The sequence below is a fragment of the Melospiza melodia genome, chromosome Z (genome assembly GCF_035770615.1).
Source record: "Melospiza melodia melodia isolate bMelMel2 chromosome Z, bMelMel2.pri, whole genome shotgun sequence".
NCBI classification, from domain to species: domain Eukaryota; kingdom Metazoa; phylum Chordata; class Aves; order Passeriformes; family Passerellidae; genus Melospiza; species Melospiza melodia.
The window spans coordinates 55323465-55342381 of NC_086226.1; the positions used below are offsets into that span (position 1 = coordinate 55323465).

At 39.8% G+C, this 18917-nt stretch overlaps 1 protein-coding gene across 1 annotated transcript in view; it reads right to left on the reverse strand.

The window, feature by feature from the left end:
• The window catches only part of TUT7 (terminal uridylyl transferase 7), a 74208-nt gene extending 58032 nt beyond the window's left edge, over positions 1 to 16176 (reverse strand). The window contains exon 1 of the mRNA XM_063181220.1: positions 16079 to 16176. The gene's annotated coding sequence lies outside the window, so the exon portion shown is untranslated. The remainder of the gene's footprint in view (positions 1 to 16078) is intronic.
• Positions 16177 to 18917: the final 2741 nt, after the last annotated feature.

Below are 18917 nucleotides of genomic sequence, written 5' to 3' on the forward strand. Positions count from 1 at the left end.
AGTCACAATATCCTGTCCATGCTGTTTTTACCAATAGCTGCCCAAACAAGGAATACAGGAGTGTTCTTTGGTGTCCTATCATCTGGAGAAGGATTTGGAAATACAGCACCACCTTATGTAGGGCCTTTGGCATCAATATTGTGATTGCCCTCCCCCTGTGCTCCCTTCTCCAAGCTTGTGCCAAGCCCTGTTTGAAAAGGGAATCTGCTGGAAAGCTGTCTGCTCTTGAAGATAATTTTTTTTTCTTAAATTCAAAACTCAACAAAATGTGAAATTACTTCCTGTCTGTCTCTGCTTTCTTTTCCCCTGAATTTTTTCTCACTGATGCATTTTTAAAGGCATGATCTAACCCTTAGTCAAGCCAAAAGAAATCTTTCCAAGGTCTTGAGAATAGGATAGATCAATATCTAAATGAAAATGTAAAAATGGCTTAAGAACTGATTTTGCTAAAGGAAGAAAGTTTTCGGCACTTAAAAGAATAAATAAAGTTGCTAGGTTTCACCTTTATTTTTAAATTGCTGGGAGCAAATCTGGAAGGCCACTGTGCTTCTTCAGCTGCTGGCTGCAGTGTGCAGGAGAGAAGCACAGTCCTCAAGTTTAGGTCTGTGTGCACGTGTCTGGGGATATTTCCTTTTGGAGGATGTTTCTTTTGTTTCCTCCCTGCTTCCAACCTCCATGTCCTGTGCATCTCTTCATGAACAGAAGAGATGCATGAAGAAAAACTTGATGATGTTTGAAGATGCTTTATCGTGGAGCACTGTCTCAGTGCAGAAAAGGGTGAATTTAAATAAAATAAATCACTCATTGAATCTCTCTCTCCCTACTACCATAGGGCTGTGTAAAGCTGAAGTGGCTCTTTGAAAGTCAGCAGATTTATGTTGCTGTTACTACAGTGCTGTAGGGAACAGCTAGCTGTAATTCATCATGCAGAGGTAGTCAGGTGGCCCCAGAAGGTTTCTAAGGAAGGAGCATCAAGAGTTAACCTTCACTGCAGTTGCATGGGACACCTTCAAGAGGTGGAAGTCTAATCTGAATGAAAGACAGTTGAATCTGAGAATTTGGAAGATGTTGCTATTCTATTTTACAATCACTCCTTCCTTCTGTCATTCCCCCAAATACTCCTCCCTGTCCTTCAGATTTCAGAGCACACAATAATCTCACACTTGAAATACATGTTTATGAAATACTGAGGCTCCAGACCTCTTCTTGTGTGCCATGGGACAGTTCTGGTGATTTGTCTGCAGCTGGGCTGATTTATAGGAATGAAGGCTCTGGTTGACTGTGTCTGCTCAGAGCTTGGCCCATGGCTGTAAAAATGTGCAGAAAATTCAGTCTCAAAATATGCTGTTCAGCTGTTTCTTACCCCTTTCGGTAGTGACAGCAGTTTGGGGCTTATGCTCTTTTGCTTTCCAAAATGTGCTATTAAGGAACTAAAGACTGAAATGATTTCTCCTTCTGTTCACATTTTTGGTTGGTTTTCTTAGGTAAGATGTTCTCTTGGAAATGTTTTTCAGTACTACCCACAACTATTTCCAAAATGACTAAGTTTGTTTTTTAAAGAAGGATAAAAAAAAAAAAGACAAATTGGAACCTTATGGACTATTAAAACTCTCTGTCAGAAAGAACTGTCAGCATGATTGATATCTAGAAATTCTCGTTTCAAAGTCATTAAAAAGCTGTGTTCCAGTCTTTGAGATCTGGGGAAAAACCTCGCTAGATTGCTTCTTGTTGTCTAATTTTTGAAAATATCCTGCCCAGAAGAGGCACAACAATAGAATCATGTCAGAAATGCAAATACCAGGTGAGCCACGTGCATCAGCAATAGTGGGGAAATGGCTTTGTTTATTTGTTATTCAAACATTTTTTTGGTAAGAATAATAAAAAAAAAAAAAAGCTGGAATCTCTAGGTGCTCCAAGTAAATTACTCAATTTGGAAATATGGCTGTCTCAAGGGTACTAAATCCCATGTAATATTGACAGCCCAAAACACCTGGCTAGACTAAAAGCAGAAGAGAAACATACATATAAATTTTATTTGGTAAAAAGGGAGGTCATCCCACTTAGTGATTTTTCAGCTTTAATAAGAGCCTTTCATCCTGAAATGCGTACACATTTCATCCTAAATTGATGCTCTTTCTACAAGTGTTTTTCTAGTTCAGCAAAGAAACAAAAGACTGTATGGGAATTTTGCTGAAAGCCTTACAACTGCTGAGCTCAATTTGTTCTTGAGACATAAATGTGAATTATGTGCCTGTTGCTACCTGTGAGCTGGTTGGAGCTGATGGCAGGCTGCAAGTTCTGTAGTGCCAACCTGGCAAACTTACAGCAGCAGCTGGCAGCTGCCTCATTTTCTGGCTTCCAGCAGTATGTGGGCGAAATAGAATAATGTTAGCGTTTGGCTAACATCACATGATGGCTTCCAAAATATTAGTTCAGAAGGCTTCTCTCATACAAAAAAATGGGCTCTCACTGGGTATTTTCAGTAAGACACACACACACACGCCCACACCCATAATCTGTGGGTGTAAAATGTAAAAAGGATGCTTGCCAGGGAGCTTTCAGATCCAAAGCTGTGAATGAGAACTGCATGCTTGGAATGGAGGCATGAGAATGCTCTTGCTGTTTGTGTCCTTTTGTTCCTCTGACATTTTGGGATTTTATGTGGGTGTGATGACATATTCCCCTAAAGCCTGCAGAACCAAGTCGCGGGTTTCAATGCCTGCTACCAGAGAAGGATAACTCCTCAGAAACCTGACTGCAGGAAAACAGAGAGCAAGCCCTGGTGTGTACTGGAAGGATTAAATTGTGCCTAGGGTCCCCTAGCTGGTTGCATTGAAAGTCAAGGCAGAGGGAGAAGCACATCAGCCCCCTCCCACTGCTGCGTCCCTGCCTGCATCCAGTTCCTGCTGCCATTGCTGGCTGCTGCCCAGCTGAGTTTCCCACGGGATGTGCGAGGCCCACACAGATAAGCACATTAGCACAGCTTGTATCTGCACAACTGCATTACTGTTTGCACAAAATCATACTGCTTCTGGCTTACACTGAGCTGTAGCATAAACAAAAGTTGGCTCCAAATCAGTTAGGAGTCCAAGGGGGTTAGTTTTGAATGAGCCCAACTGACAGCAGAATTAGGCTACACATGTGGCTTCATGGAAGACTTGAGAGATGGAGTCAATAGGGAGATTGCAATGCTAGATGGACATGTAATAGTTTAGCTGAGAAGAAAACATGCCAGCAATCTGGGTGAGATGTGGGGATTGGAAGTCTGAGAACTCTGCTTGGAATGTTGTCCTGGGAAGCATCGTGCAGCAGAGAGCAAGGAAGGGTGGAGTATGATGCCACAGATTACTACCCAAGTGATGGTCATGCTGGAGCACCTCAAGAGTCCAGGGACAAACAGTAAGAGTGGGATGTCTCATCAATTGTCTATTCAGTACTGTACCAGACTTTGCAAGGAAAGATATTTCTTAGTTATGGAAAGAGGCTGTCAGGGGAGAGAAAGAAAGGCAAAAGAGGGAAGTGGAGACAATATGGTAAAAAAAATTAAAAAAAAAATTGACAATAAATCACCAAGTAAGTAATAAAAAACTAAGAGTTAAAGAAAAAATGAATGGTGAGAGGAGAGAAAAAAACTTAATACAGAAGTAATGGAATCCTAATCTATAGAAGACACTTTTTTACAAGTTTTCTCTCTCTGGCAATTTAAAGGTAGAATGCATTTCCTTTCAGTAGAAAGAAAAGGGAACTCAAAAGTTGGGTCTCCATCAGTGTCTCAAAGAGGATGATGGGCTCTAGGAAAATTCAACCTGAGGAAGGTTCTTCTTACCTCTGTAAAGTCATCACATCATTCTCATAAATCAAGATCATCCTTACATTGAGAAGGAATCTAGATTCAGACTTCTAAATGCCTACAAAAAGAAGCAAACTATTTCTAGCTGTGTTAGCAGTGATATAATGCAAGTGGTTAAGGCTAGGATAAGCATATTTTATTATTTATGGCCTAAATACAGATATATTATATAGTCTTCAACCTCCAGGACTGTAACTGCTGTTTTTGTTATCTTGTCTTACTTTTTTCATTACCTTTATTCCTGATTGCTGTCATAAACCTCTGATGTATGTCATCTAGGACTGTTCAGATGGCAAATTTCATTCCATTTTTCATTCTGACACCTCCGACTTAGCAGATATTTTATTGACATTATCGAAGCAGTAAAGATTATTGCAAGAAGTTGCACATCTCATGAATAGGTATCAGACATCGCTCATTTCTTTCATGGGTTTGCTGAGTCTGGTACACCTAATTGATCTGCTAGTGTTTCTTTTAAGGCTTTATGCTATTTGCCATTTTCTTTCATAGTTCCTCCTCTAATTTATATTCTTGTTTGTTGACTTCATCTGTGTCAAATTTTTAAATAATGAAGACTTTCTCTTCTCTTCAAAGAGCCCTACTGCTTTCATTATGCTGGAAGACCTTTTCCTGTCTGGTTTCCTTTCCTGGTTGTACATACATTTTCTGAGTCTCAGTAGTCATCTTTCACATCTAAACTACTTTTCAGGGTTTTACTCCCTGTAAGTTATCCGTCTTTTGTAACTAGCCTTGAGTTTTAGTGAAGTCTCCTCATTATCAAATATTACTTCTTTCCAATTCCTTTCCTGGGTGTAGAACCTAAATGTAACAGCCTGCTGCTTGGTGTGGCCTGAGTCCTTATCTTGGTGAAATAGTTTCTCTATGTTATTTAAGACTAATTCAGAATTAGCTGCACCTTCTGCTTCAGAACTTGAATTGTACTTTGGGTGTTGAGAACTCAGATGCTCTCCTTTGCAGACTTTTGGGGCATTTATAACATGGCACTCAGTAATGAAACTGAAAAGCTTTTTCTAGGTAAAAAGCTTATGTCTCTAAGTGCTTGAAAACTGCTGCCAGTTTTTTCAATTACTAACTGATGGCAGTTGCAGATTTTTCTCCCTTGTGGAGCCCATACTGAAGTAAGATGAATCTAGCAGAGAGACGAGAAATGACAGGATGAGAAGATATGGGGAATTTGGTGTTTGAAGAAAGCATGCCCTCCCTCTCACAGCTGTGAGTTTCCCCCTGGCTTCACACTGCTCACCCTCTCTCCAGCAGGTTTGCCAGCAAAGGAAGTTCAGCAGCAGAAGCTGCAATTCCCCAGTCTTCTGGAGCTGGAGTGGCCAGTGGGATGAGCAAGGGCTTTTCCCACATCTATGAGTTAATTTTTTGCTGAGTTTTCCTGAGTCTTCTTCCATTGCCCTCTGTTTTATCTCAATCCTGGCCCAGCCCCCACCCCACTAGATCACTGGCTTTCCTAAATCCTCGTGCCCAGTCTCCATGCCTGCATAGCTCTAGCTCCAGACCCCCATTGCCTTACTGAGTTCCCTCACTGTTTCAGGCCTGTGGTTGTGTCCTGTCACACCCCACACAGCTGAACACCACTCATTTCCCACTCTGGCTTGCAGCATCACTGCCAGGTGCACCTGGTTGTCCCATTTGAAACACCCCTGAACTTGACATGCCAAGTCTCAGCTGACATTTTAACTACATGCAGCAATGAATTACAGCTGGCCATTGTAATTGCAGATGAGCACACCCTTTCTGTGGAAGTTCTGCTTTCTGCAAGCAGTGATAGATGGTTTTAAATCCTTTTGTCATCACCATCTAACTAGGAGGGAGGAGGCCCTGACATGTCTTCCACCACGGCAGATTTACATGCACGTCTGGGTGCATGTCAGAAAAATACTGCAGAGGCCCTCAAGCTAATAGCTCTATTAACTAATGGGAAATCTACACCCCAGCTCCTCTACCTAGCTTTTTGTATTACTCCTGCCAAACATGAACCATGAGCTGGGGTTTCTTCCCAGAAACCTGCCTAGGTTCCTTGTGAAAACAATTCTGCTTTTCTTATATTTTGTGAACAGCCAGCTTAGTCTTGTGGGGCACAGAAAAATGGCAGGTACATTCAAACTGGTGTCCAGATTTAGAAGGTATATAGCTCTTTTTGCATTGTAAATCTCTGGGGAACTGGGGCAGGGTGGAGCAATAACCAGTCTGCACACAAAACTTGCTGGCCGCACTTAAACATCTCCCCATGGGTTGTGTATTTCTTGTAAACTTAATTGCCAGGGATTAGAGTCTATTTCCTGGCACTGCTGTTGAGGTCACAGAAATTCTTTTGTGCCTGGAAAGCTTCTGCTCAGCAGTCCACAGTCCCCTGGGAGTCTGAGGCTGGCAGTGGCAGAAGTGGCCGCTCTTTTTACCAGCTGCTGAGGTGCCCTTTGGGGGGAAGAAATTCCAGCGCCGTGAATTTTCCAGCCGTCAGGAGCCTTCTGGGATTCCTCTAGGTGGCAGGAGGCACACACCTGCTACTGAGGCATTGCTTACTGCAGCTCTCTGGCTGCAGGAGTTTATGAACTTTAAAGGGTGTAGGTGAGGGTTACTCTGAGGTTGGGATTGCATCTTAAGAGTTGCTTGTTCACCAGCTATCTGACTGACTGGCCCTAACTTCAGAAACTGTTTGCTCTGTACCACAGGCTTTTGGTTTTGTGGTAAGGTTAGCCACTAAGTCATTCCTTTCCCATCACTCTGGGTAATGCCATCCAGGGTTTGCTTATCTATGTAGCAAGAAGAGGTTTACATGCCTTTGAAGTAATAAAATGAGGCAGTAGCAGGCAGATATGATGAGTACCACATATAACCACTGAAATCTCTGTGCCTGCTCCACTGACATGCTAAAACGATGTTGGTATGAGCTTGGGTGGATTTGATTTTTAAGTCATAAGTTATTATTGGATCTTTCCCCTGGCTGTGCATTCTTTATTTTTCCTTATCTCAGTTCATGTTACTGACAAACACCAGAATATGTCCTTCAAACAGCCTGAGCATTAGTTTGGAGAATGTTGAAGTACATAAGTAACTGTACTGAGTATATACCAGCATGATCTGGTTCTGCCTTCTACTAAGGCCAGAGGGGAAGGCAAGGTTGCACTTATACCTTCACTAACCAATCACCTGGACAGGAGTTTACACAAATCCTTTGCTCTCACAGGGTCTTTTCCTGTCCTCTCTGTTCTGTGTCCACTAGAAGAATGTCTTTCCCAGGATATGTCTCATCCCTGGCTGCTCTGCATCTGGTCTCAGCCTGAGGTCCCCCAAAAACTCCTTTACGACAAGCAGGTGATGGAAAAGTATGCACTGCTGAGGAAATCTGCTTTATCTGCTTTATTTTTGTGCAGGAAAGGTCCCCTTGAACATCAGCTTAAATCTCTCTGCAGCACGGTGAAGGGGACCTCAGAAGGGCTGTGGCCCTGGCTCTGGATATTTGGTGTGGACCAAGTTATGCAATGTACTGCTGTGACATCCGGAGATTAATTTTTGGCTCATTTCTTGGGACCATAGTTAACATCCACATGGGGAATTTTTGTTTTTAAGAACAAGAAGTACTATTCTAATTTCAAGTTTTTCTGTGATCTCATTCAATTTGAATCATGTCCAGCATACCTCTTGCTGCATCATTTCTAAGGAAGGAGGGATTGGTTTTTTTTTACTGGTGACACAGGTTGCTTTGTTGAGTTATGTATTGATAAGAAAATATCTTCCTAATGAGTTAAACATCACAGAAACTTAAGGACAATAAATACTACTTGTTCTGCTTAGCTAGAAAATTACCACTTTCCTAGCACTTCCATTTAAACACTATGATTATTCTTCAAAGTGATATCATAGAGATTTGTAGTTATTAAAATAATTTCAGATGATCAATGGTAATATTATGCACCAGCAGTGATCATCAATAAAAAGAGCTCAAAGTGCTTTTCCCAGCATTACTTTGGCACCATTGTACCAAGCAACATCTAAATTAGCTAATCCCAGTTTTTAAGTTGTTCTCAAGTCTACAAAGAACTGAATGCTAATGATCCTGCTCAGTTTACCTGCACTCTTGACCCATAAGGAAATCACCTATTCATCTCAAAGAGCCTAAAATAAAAGGTGCTGGTTTTGAGTCAGAGGGGAAAATAATGCTTGTGTTTGCACAATGCACATCAGTGTGTAACTTGTGAATTCGGACCTAATGCAGACTCAGGTTTGATAAATAGCTCAATAGCAATCAAACATTCATACTGCAAGAATCAATGCCCCAAACCACATGCAGCTTGCTCTGTCTTTTTGCTTTTATTTTTTGTCTGTCTCTGTCATTGATCAAGATGTCCCTCTGATAGATCATGAGTTTGTAAATAACAAAAAGATGTTGCAAGTTATTTTTTAATGAAATTGTTAGTATTCTCAGGGATAAGTCCCTACATTTTGAAGGAAAACCCCAAGAGCTTGAACAACAGTTTTAAGGCACAGATAACATGATCTGTAACTTTGTCTTCACTAAAAAGCACAATGTGCAATACAAGTCAGCTGCACAGCAAGCTCTTTACCGTCTCTTCTCTCACATTTCATTGGAGCATTTAGTTTACAGTACATTAATGTCCTAACCTCTTAGCTTATTAGTGTGAAACACAATCAGCCCTATGTAATAAGATTAGACAGTAGGAGCTTAAGCCAGTGCTATTTTTTAACAAATTTTCCCTCATTTAGAAAATGGGATACGAGCTAGTAGACTGGAAACTGATTACATGTTTGTGAACAGTAGGAAACTCACTTTTATTTTTCACAAAAGCAACCAGTTGCAAATAATTATTTCTTGTGCATTGCATTTTTTGCTGCTCCACCCAGATATAGGCTCTTTAATTTAAGAGGATAAATGGGTGTCAAAGGTTGGACAACATAAGTGAACAAGACTCAGTAAAGTCCTGAGATCTGAGAGGTTTGATCTGATTACCTTGCATACAGGATTAAGAAATGATGGGCAGGTAACTTCAGTTTTTGTTGGAGACAGTGTTCCATGTTGCCAGTTCTTCTTATCTGTATCTCATTGTAATGAACAAAAAAAATTCCCAGAAACCCCCTAAAAAAATTCAAACAAAATCCACCAACCAAAACAACCCAAAACTAACAATGGCCAAACCAAAGAAAAACCCCCAAAAAACCCCCAAAAACCAACAACCCCCCCCCACTCTCTCTCCCCAAAAGAAACAAAACCCAAACACCAAACAACAACCAAAACCAAAACAAAAACAATCCCCCAAAAAACCAAGCTCTCAGTGAACTCTTTCTGAAGCCCTAGAGCACAATTTCAGCAAATTGAATGGAATGGTTTCTTCCATGTGCTTCCCAGGCATCTGTCCTCAGAGGGACCTATTCTTCTGTTGAAAGCCCCTTATAACCTTACCATCATGATAAAGGACACAATTTTCAAAGAGGTGGACTAAAGACAAAAGGCTAAATTCCTTCAATTTAGTTGAAAATTCCCCATTTCATGATTGAAAATCCCTAACTCTGATAGCAGAGCTTGCTTACCATGAGGTTTGTGGTTCTGGGAAGGGAGGAAGTTAGCTATACATAGTGGGAAACCACTGTGGCTACATAATAATCCCCTTAAAATATTGCATGTTTCTTTAAATTTCTATATAAAATTCATGTCAATATAAAATCTATATTTTTTCCCATTGCCAATTTTTATCAAAAGCCTTCAGTATAACAGGGAGATTTTCAACAGGAAAGTAATTTTGTCAGTTGAACATGCTATATAATTAAAGGATTAGCATTTTCTCTGAAATTGAATTAAGACACAGAAATGGGTCTAGAGTTAACTCCTTCATGTTTAGATGACTGGCAAAGGAACTTAAAGATGTAGAATTTCCTTGGGAAATGTGCATTTTGGCTAGAGCTATGCAAAATACTGCTCTGAAGATATTTTGGACTGAAATATTTGGAAAATTTTCTGTTGGAATTTTGGTGGAAGGAGACTATTAGAAGAAGAATGATGTGAAAAGCTGGAAGGAAGACAAAGAAACATGTATTTTCCAACCTAGCAAACTTTCAATCTTACTGTGGACAATGATCTCAAACCCATACACATACTCGCTGGCATACTTTTACCTGAGTTTGAAAATACGCAAATGCAAACTTTGAGAAAATATGCCTTTTCAGTTTTTACATATTCAAGATGGCAAGTCTCCAGGACTTCATAATAATTCTGTGTAACTTGTTACTGGGGTAACACACATGTCTGAGCATTACCCACTTGCATATGGATTTCTAGGCCTGCCCAGGATAGCCAGACACCCAACAGTTCTGGCAAGGCTGTGTGTCTGTTTTCTTACTGCCTTAGTGATGGGCTGCAAATACTAAGACTAATTTTATCTTCATTTACAGGAAGTTAAATCTCATGAAAGTATTACTATTGTATTAGAATAAAAAGTGGAATGGAAATGGATGTATTTTTAGGGTGAGGATTTTCTCACATAAAGATCATTTTTTATACCCATATAGCTAACATCTTCTCAGTTTTGTGGGCCCCATACTAAATTGCAGGATTAACTGATAGGCAGCTATTAGGAGAGGACTGCATGCACGTTCCTGCCCTGATTACTGTGAAGAGTTTATGTTTCCTATGGCCTTTGACTGTCAGGGTGGAGTAGTTTCCCTGTCACTGGACAAAGTACAGTGATGGGTCATACCATCTGCGCAGAGACCTCATGCTATTGCTTTTCCTCTCTGCTCTGCCATTAATGATGTCACCACCATTTCTTTGCCACAGCAGTTTGTGAATTGAGGAATATCTTGGTTCCATCTTCTCTTCTGCTTTTTGTCTTACTTTTGTCTTGACTTGTAACCCCTGGGACTGTACCTCAGCCCCTGAATCTTCCTTCACCAGAAGAGGCACCTTTCTCTTTATTCTCTTCTCTGGCAAAGAGTTGTCAGGGCCTTCCCTGGCACCTGCTGTGCTGCTTGCTGCCTCCTTATGTCCCCACACCGGCACAGATGCCTAGGGATAGGCTTCTGGACATGCTACATCTCTCCTCCTTTCCTGCCACTCTCATCACCTAAAATCTATCCTTAAGTGTCTTTGCTGACATCCCCTGAATCACCATAGAATCTTCTCCTCATGTCACCATGGGTTTCTGTACATCTCAGTGTCCATCCAGACTGGCTCTTAATGAAGTGGTTTGTGGATTAAGAGCAGCATAGTCATAACTGCTCAGAGTCATCTCTTGTAATCTATCCCTCCTCTACTCAGTCCAGCTCTCCTTTGTGTTTCCTTCACAACAATCCTGGGTGTCTGTGCATGGTAATTTATTATGCCACTCTGACACCCTTCTAACTCAAAATATGCAGTTTACTCATCCAAGCCCTAAAAAATTGTCCTTTCCACTTGTCTAGTAATGCCTTTTACTGATGCATGTCTTGCACCAAGTTTGGTGCAGGATTTGTGAAACTGGGACATGTCTGAATATGAAAATAACTTCTTTATTTTGAGTGTGAGTGCTGGAACAGATTTCCCAGAGAAGCAGTGGAGGCTTCTTCACTGCAGATATTCAAAAACCATCTGAACACAAGCATGATTAACAATCTCTAGAATGATCCTGACTGCACAGAGAGGTTGTACTATGTGACATCCTGTGGTCCATCCCAGCCTTACCCATTCCATGATTGTGACTAACATGCAGCAGTAAAAACAGAAAAAATATTCTCTGCCAACTCTGAAGATTGTCATGAAGCTGGGTAGGTGAAAAAATAGATATGATTTGTTTGTGGAATGAGGTGCTTCATTCAACCCTTCTTTTAAAAATTTTGTTGTCATTAAATAAAATTAAAACTGGAGTAAAATTTAAAGTCTAAATTTTGGAATCACCAAAATGCTGCTAGTACATCTGCTGTTCTTGCATTAAAAATGGCTCAGGGCATAAAACTCCTGTGAACTCTGTCTAGTAGAAGAGCTTGAGCAATGACTTGTGTGTCCATCTGTCACAGAGGTGTCTCTCTGCTTTCCTCTGTACTCATCACTAAGCATGAAACACTTGCAGCACTGTTTCAAATGGTCTTGACTGTCACGCAGAACTTTGCCTCAGACCAGCTTCTATCACAGTGTCTTATTTTAAAAGTGATAATTTAACAACCAGCCATTTTAGGAACATTTTGTTTATTAACACAACAATGTATTGTTCATTAACACAATACACTTCATATTCTCCATCAATCCTTTGTATATATTTTGTTCCAAAAAAGCACTTTGCAGTAGTGAAGGAGTGTTGGAATAGATCCTATTGGCACTGTACTGTCATTTAAATAGAAATGTTAGATTGATTTATTTATCTGTCGGTTCCTTGTTGCAAAGACAGACACGAATGGAAATCAGCAGTACACAGTGTGGCATGCCCTGCAGGATGGGCCATGCGTCAGGGCAGACACATGCATGTCTGACGCAGGACGTGCACACACACGCTCAGAGACACACATGCACTCTGCAACACTCTAGATTTACCCCAGGTTTCTGGAAGGAAGGTGCACCTATGCAAGAAGGAGAAATGGGGTCTTGCATAAAGTGTCCATGCTCCCACAGCAGACGTTTCATTGCCTTATAGCTTTATAGCTTCTTTTCACACTAAAAGAAGTGACATTGTTTGGGGGGAAGATCAAAGCCCTTGTTGATCTCCTTTTTTATAAACTTAGGCCTGTTTACTTTAACAGAGAGAAGTCCAGCTCTGTATTTTTTTTCTGCTTTTACATGAGTAAAAATAATGTCCCTTTACAAGGAAATTACAAGCCTCTGCAGCCTCCTTTCTTGTCAATAAGAAATTCTTGTTGTTTTAAAAATCTTAAAGTAGGCTAAAATATCTCACATTTCTCATTTACATATTTGGAGAAGCCAATTTAGCATAAAAAATCTTTATGTACTGAAGGGAATGGAAAAAACAGCTGACTGAAGTTTTTGAATGCCTAGCTGATGATTCTGCCTTGATCCTAATTTTGGTGCAGAATGATGTGGATGTTCATGTCTAAATCTGAGTGGATCTATAGGTTGAGAGGATAGATATCAGCTCTGCTTGACTGTGTTGAGACAGATATAAACAGGATGTACCTGTGCAGTATTAATGCCCTCTTGATGGCTGATTTACATGGTGCAAGATAATCACTTCTGAAATATCTCATTTTTACTTTGAAAAAAAAGGACGATGATGGTTGGTGCAGTTCTGTATAGATCATGATCATGTGGCTCCTGACAGTGCTGCAGTGTTCCTCTTTGCTCTGATTCAGCTCATGTTAAAGCCAGTTGGAAGTTCTCTGCTGACTCTAGATGCAATCAGCTGAGATCCTGATGTAGAAAACTCCTAGAGAGGAGTTGTGAGATAGAAGGAGCAAGCCCAATCCAGCACCCTAGACTGTAAAGCATTTAGTTCTCAATGATTGCTACAGCAGATAGTTTCCCTCTCTGCCTCATGCATTTTATTGATAGACTTAATTTTGCAGTGTATTTCTCTACTGTTCTGAGCTTCTTCATAGAATTGATATTTTGCCTTTTTGGCAAAGCATCTTCAGGTTCTGCTTCTGGCAGGCTGGCTCTGTGCATAATCATTCTTGTTACATTTCAAGCCAGTGAACAGCACCAGGTCAGGCTCAGCAAACTGAAATGCAGCTGTATCGACCAAGTCAGCCTACCATGTATTCCCTGCAGGAATTTACACAGTTGCATGCTATAGTGAGACATGAAATAAAGTACCCAGAATTCAAGTTGCTCTCTCCCCATCTCAGCTATGCGCTGTGTAACCATACTGCCAAAAATTGGAGGAGCCCTCTCTTGACCAGTGAAGGTGCCTTGTGAGTGGAGATCATTCAGGGCCTAAATGTGTCCCATCTCTAGACTGAGGTTCTTTGGTTAAGGAGAGACATTTTAGCAGGCTGAAGGCGAGGGCTGCTCCTCCATCCCTGGGGAGATTCATATCATCAGGCTATGGACATGGCTTTGGACAAGTACCCTTTGATGCAGACCCTGATTGAGACCTGGTCTGGAAGAAGAACTCCTTTTCCTTTCCCAGCAGTTCTAAAAAAGCCCCACGTGGATGCCTTGCAACAAAATCTAGTGTGGCTACTGTGGTACTTATAAACAGTTTCAGTGATTCTCACATCTTCATGAGGTTTAGGAAAATGGTGGCTTTTTCATAGTTTTCTTACATTAAAGGGAGAGATTGTGCATTTTTAATGTTAGCAATCCACTGGTATATATATTGAACATAGCTTTGGGCTTTTACATCACCACAAAACTATTAACCAATATCCTTACTGGGCCAAACCCTATATTCTGAGGTTGTTCAAATGTACTGTGATTTAGCACTAATTCAGAATAAAGCAGTTTCGAAGTGGCTGAACTGGCCAGCATTAATGGGCCCAAAACATTAGCCCACACTGACCAGTAAACTATATTAACACATTTCAACTTAATTTCTTAAAAAAATGTAGGTTAAATCTTGAAAGGTGAGTTCTAACCTAGAACTAGGATTTTCAACCTTTGAAACATTTTTAATAAAGAAGCTGGTATTTGATGAAGTTATTTAAAATATGTCAAGAGTTAACTTTCAGCAAATATTTTGTTCCAAAAGTGAAAATTTGAGCCTGGGAGGTTGGGATGAAGTCTGGCTCAGTTCTTTCAATTTGGAAGTATCAAAACACTTTTAATCAAAAGGAATTTTTTCTACATTCCCTATGGGAAACATAACCTTATTGCTCCATCCAACATTAAAAACTTTCTGCATTGCTATGATGCTTCATGGAAACTGTGGTTCAGCTGCCACATATCCTCTCCCATCTGCCAGGACCTTTTGGTGGGATGCATAATGGATACAATCCCTCTGTGATATGCCATGAGGGACCAGTCAGATTAGTGTGTGTGATAGGTATTGTAGCACAGATATACAGTTGTTGTGTGGGAGTAGATGGGTCATATAACTAAAACAGATATAACTAAAACACAGTTTTCTGAAAGCCACAGAGTTTGGCCACAGTGTGCTGTCGAACTGCTTCCAAATGAAAGGTTTTTTCCCTGGTTCAACACACTAAAATTTTTCATGTAAGCTTTCCCAACAGAAACTTCAGATTCTTAGTTCTGTTCAAAGTTTGCAAAATCCTGTAATCAGGTCGGTATTTGGGAAAAAAAAGGGGAAGTTGTTGTTTTAAAAATAAGGCAGCTTATTCTGTTTAATAAAACGGCAACCAATTATTTTGCTTTATTCTCCTAGATTCTTACAAAATGTCTTCCTTTAATCTGGCAAGTTACTCATCCTTCAGAGCACATTCTTCTTCCAAAGTGCATCATATGTGAAAACATGATTTTTATGTCATGACCCAGGGTACTGTGCACAGAGAGTTATCATGAACTCATACTCTGTACCTGAACCATCCCAGGGTATTAGCTTGAGATGGAAAAGATGTATTCATAAGCCTTAAGAAATCACATTCTATACAAAACTTAATGCATTCTCATCAAGAAATGTCATTTGTAGAAGAGGTGTGATCACATATGTGTGATTTTAACCAAGTGTACCTTACAGTTGAAACAGTGAGCTCTTTGTTATTTTACATCTTAAAATTAATCTGATTCCTCTAGTTGAAAAAAATATTCTTAAACATCGCTCTGAATTATTAGTGTAATATGCATAGCCTAATGACAAAAAACTATTTTATAACTTCTCAAATATTTATACTATCCTCACAATAATTTATCTTTGTGTTTTTAATTGAGTTTATGTAAGATAATCTCTGCTAGAAAAACTAAACAAAGCAACTAATGTACTATCAAAGCATTTTAGAGGTGTGGTTAACCTTCACTTTGCTGAGCCTTCAATCTCTTTGATCTACCATCCATCTTAGATGGGATTTGACAGTGTCTCTGGCTAAAGAATCAGCGTATTGACTCATAAAATTGTTCACTTTTCCAATATGGTTCACTAGAACTGCACATCAGGTATGTTATGTGGCCCTTATGTTTCCATTCAAAGGTTATTCAGGACAATGACTCATAGGAATCAACTGAAGCTATGGTTTAAAAGCATAGCTTGTACTTAATTCTCAATGGGATTAAGCAAAACACTAAAAGAATATAAACAGGTAGAAATAAGCAACATGACTTGTACAGAATTAATTTATACCACATAGGAAGTGTACTTATGTACTTACATTTTCTACCCAGTCCCAGGAACAGCAGGTTTGGCATCTCTTTTTGATGGCTGTTCTCACAGAGCTAGAGAGTGTATGCATCTGTGGTCCATTATGCCTTCAGCGCAGTGCAGGGGTACAGTTTCATGTGAACTGGGTTAGGTAAGCACCTGGATCACAGCGTGTTTACCAAAATCAAGGGATGCCCGGAAGGTTAGATTATGACAGGTAAGAGATCAGAGCAGCTGATGCCACTGGATTTTGCAGGAAGAGATGTGAGTGAGTGAGTGAGTGAGTGAGTGAGTGAGTGAGTGAGTGAGTGAGTGAGTGAGTGAGTGAGTGAGCGAGTGAGTGACACGCTACACCCACAGCCCTGTGCCAAGGCCCCCACTCTCTCTGATGCAGGAGCTCTGTGACAGACAGGAGGTGACATACCAAACCTTGCTGAAAGTATTGGTTAAAAAAATTTCTGATGGATGTGGTTGGGTAAAGAGAGGAATTCTAAAAAATTTGCACAGTGAAATGATCACATAAGACTTACAAAGTGGAAGAAATTAATACAACACTCTCTAGCTGTAAGAAGCTCTTCTACTGCTGATTTTCTTATAAACCAATGCTGAGAGAGTAGTAGAGGACTGAAAATTTTGATTTGATGCTAATATTTTTAAATTTAAACAGGATAATGACAGTATATGTATAAATGGGTACATGTGTGTAGGTGTTGAGGGAAGATGAAGAAGGGTTATTATGGCAAATAATTAATGATAATTTTGATAACAGGCCTCATAACCTAATCTTACTCTTCTGATGAAACTTGATCTTTGTGAGAGGTAAGAGTGCTGCTAGCTTATCATCATCATTATCATGATAATTTTTCACCAGCGTTGCCCAAAACAGCCCTAGGGTTTGTTTTGTGCTACCATGACATCCATAAATAAAATGTGTGGTAACTGGCAATAGCCATTTAAACAGTTTAGCAGCACATCAGCCAGTTTAAGATCTACTATTTTTAGTGCAGAAAACAGTAGCTCTCAGCAGACTGGCCAAAGTCCTGTGAAGCTGGATCTGGTACATTTGTGTCCTGTAGACAATAAGCACACTTAGGATGCTGCAGAATCTGAATGAGCTTTTAATTTTTATGGTTGCATGGATAGTAAAGAGAAACAACAGAGTATTGAGTGGGTCTGATTTGGTGTGCAGATAAAAGAAACACATTCCAGCCTTAGGACTATATTAAAAACAGAGATTATAATTGGTATTTATTGAAAGCTGTTTGAAAAGAATTGAAAAAGTGAATCCAGTATGCTAGAAGATTATTCCCAGTATGCTACTCAGAGTTCTAATTTTGACCAAACAATGCTCCATGTCTTTTGTATGTGAAGAACTTACAAGAACAGTGCTAGGTGAAAGTAGGGAAGAATACTAGAAGAGGAATTTGTAAATAACTGGGTTGGTTATATCTTCCATATGTACTGATAGGAGTCAGCTAGTACATAGAGCAATACATCATTGTTCATAATGCTAGCAAAACAGTAAGGATGCAATCTCCTTATAAAATAAGGAAATTTACCCTGTGGATCAATCTGAAAAACACATAAATATCATATTGGGCAGCTGATGAAGCATGTGGTCTTATGACAACAAAGCAATTAAGTTTGTGAATGCCATCCTTTATTGCAGAAGCAAGAAGCAATCAAAATAGGAAAGGGCTATTATCTCTGTCTCCAACATGAATTAGAGCATAACCAAAGTAGAAACCTTGTGTCCTCACTTCAAAAATGACACTAAGAAACTGGAAAAAAAATAGGAAAAAGTTCATAAGTTTATAAGCTCACCAGAGTCTATAAAACATACCTGACACATTAGGACTTAAGAAAATAAGTCTATTTTATTTATCCAAGAAAAAAATTAGAATCCAGACTATAAATGCTTACATGGAAAAATGCTTCAGAGTGTGACAGATCTGATTTAATAGAAAAAAATCACATTGAGATCAAGTGTCTGAAAACCTGGATGAGACAGATGAAAGCAGATGAAAAAAGAAACAGAAATCTTTAAAAGATAAATTGCCTAAGCTTTGGAGTGATTTGGAGAAGTGATATTTTTTCATATACCTGCATGTTAAGAGTCATAACTGGAGAGTCATTCTAAAAGATATGCATAAAGCTCAAACAGAAACTATAATCTTGGTGTAGAAGTTATTGAGCAAGGTTTTCCTAGCTTGTAGAAGGCAATCCTATATGACTGTAATGCTCTGTTTGGATGCCTGGCTCTTTGTGCTGGCCATGTGAATGTGGAAGTAACATAGGTAAAGAATTGTTATCTTTGAATTGGTGAATTGTTATGCTTAAAGGACCTTCTAGGTAAAGTTATTCTAGAATTCCATCTGTGTTGGCTATACAGCATTCTATGAAGCTTGGAAAAGCAGCTGCTCTATATTTACACATCAGGACCAGCTGAAACACATCAGAAACAAGATATGACCCTAACATCAGTTACATAGGCTACTCTACTCTCATGTGGTTGTGTTTCCAATGACTCAGCATGTATGACAAGCCCTTTGTCCTGTTGCTGCCCTCAAACTAAACTGGGGAGGATTCACATGCTTCATGCATGAGCTTATGAACTTTAACATCCTTGACTCACAGGAGCCCCCAACCATCTCTAACATTCTGGAATTCAAGACAGCTCAACATAACTCACTGCTAATCTTGAGAAGCTAAATGCACATATAGAGTGCTCTGAGCACTTTAGGGTACAGACAAGAATATACTCTTCAAGGCTACGTACTGATGTATGTATTCATTAGGTGTTTCTGTACATCTCAGTGTCCATCCAGACTGGCTCTTAATGGAGTGGT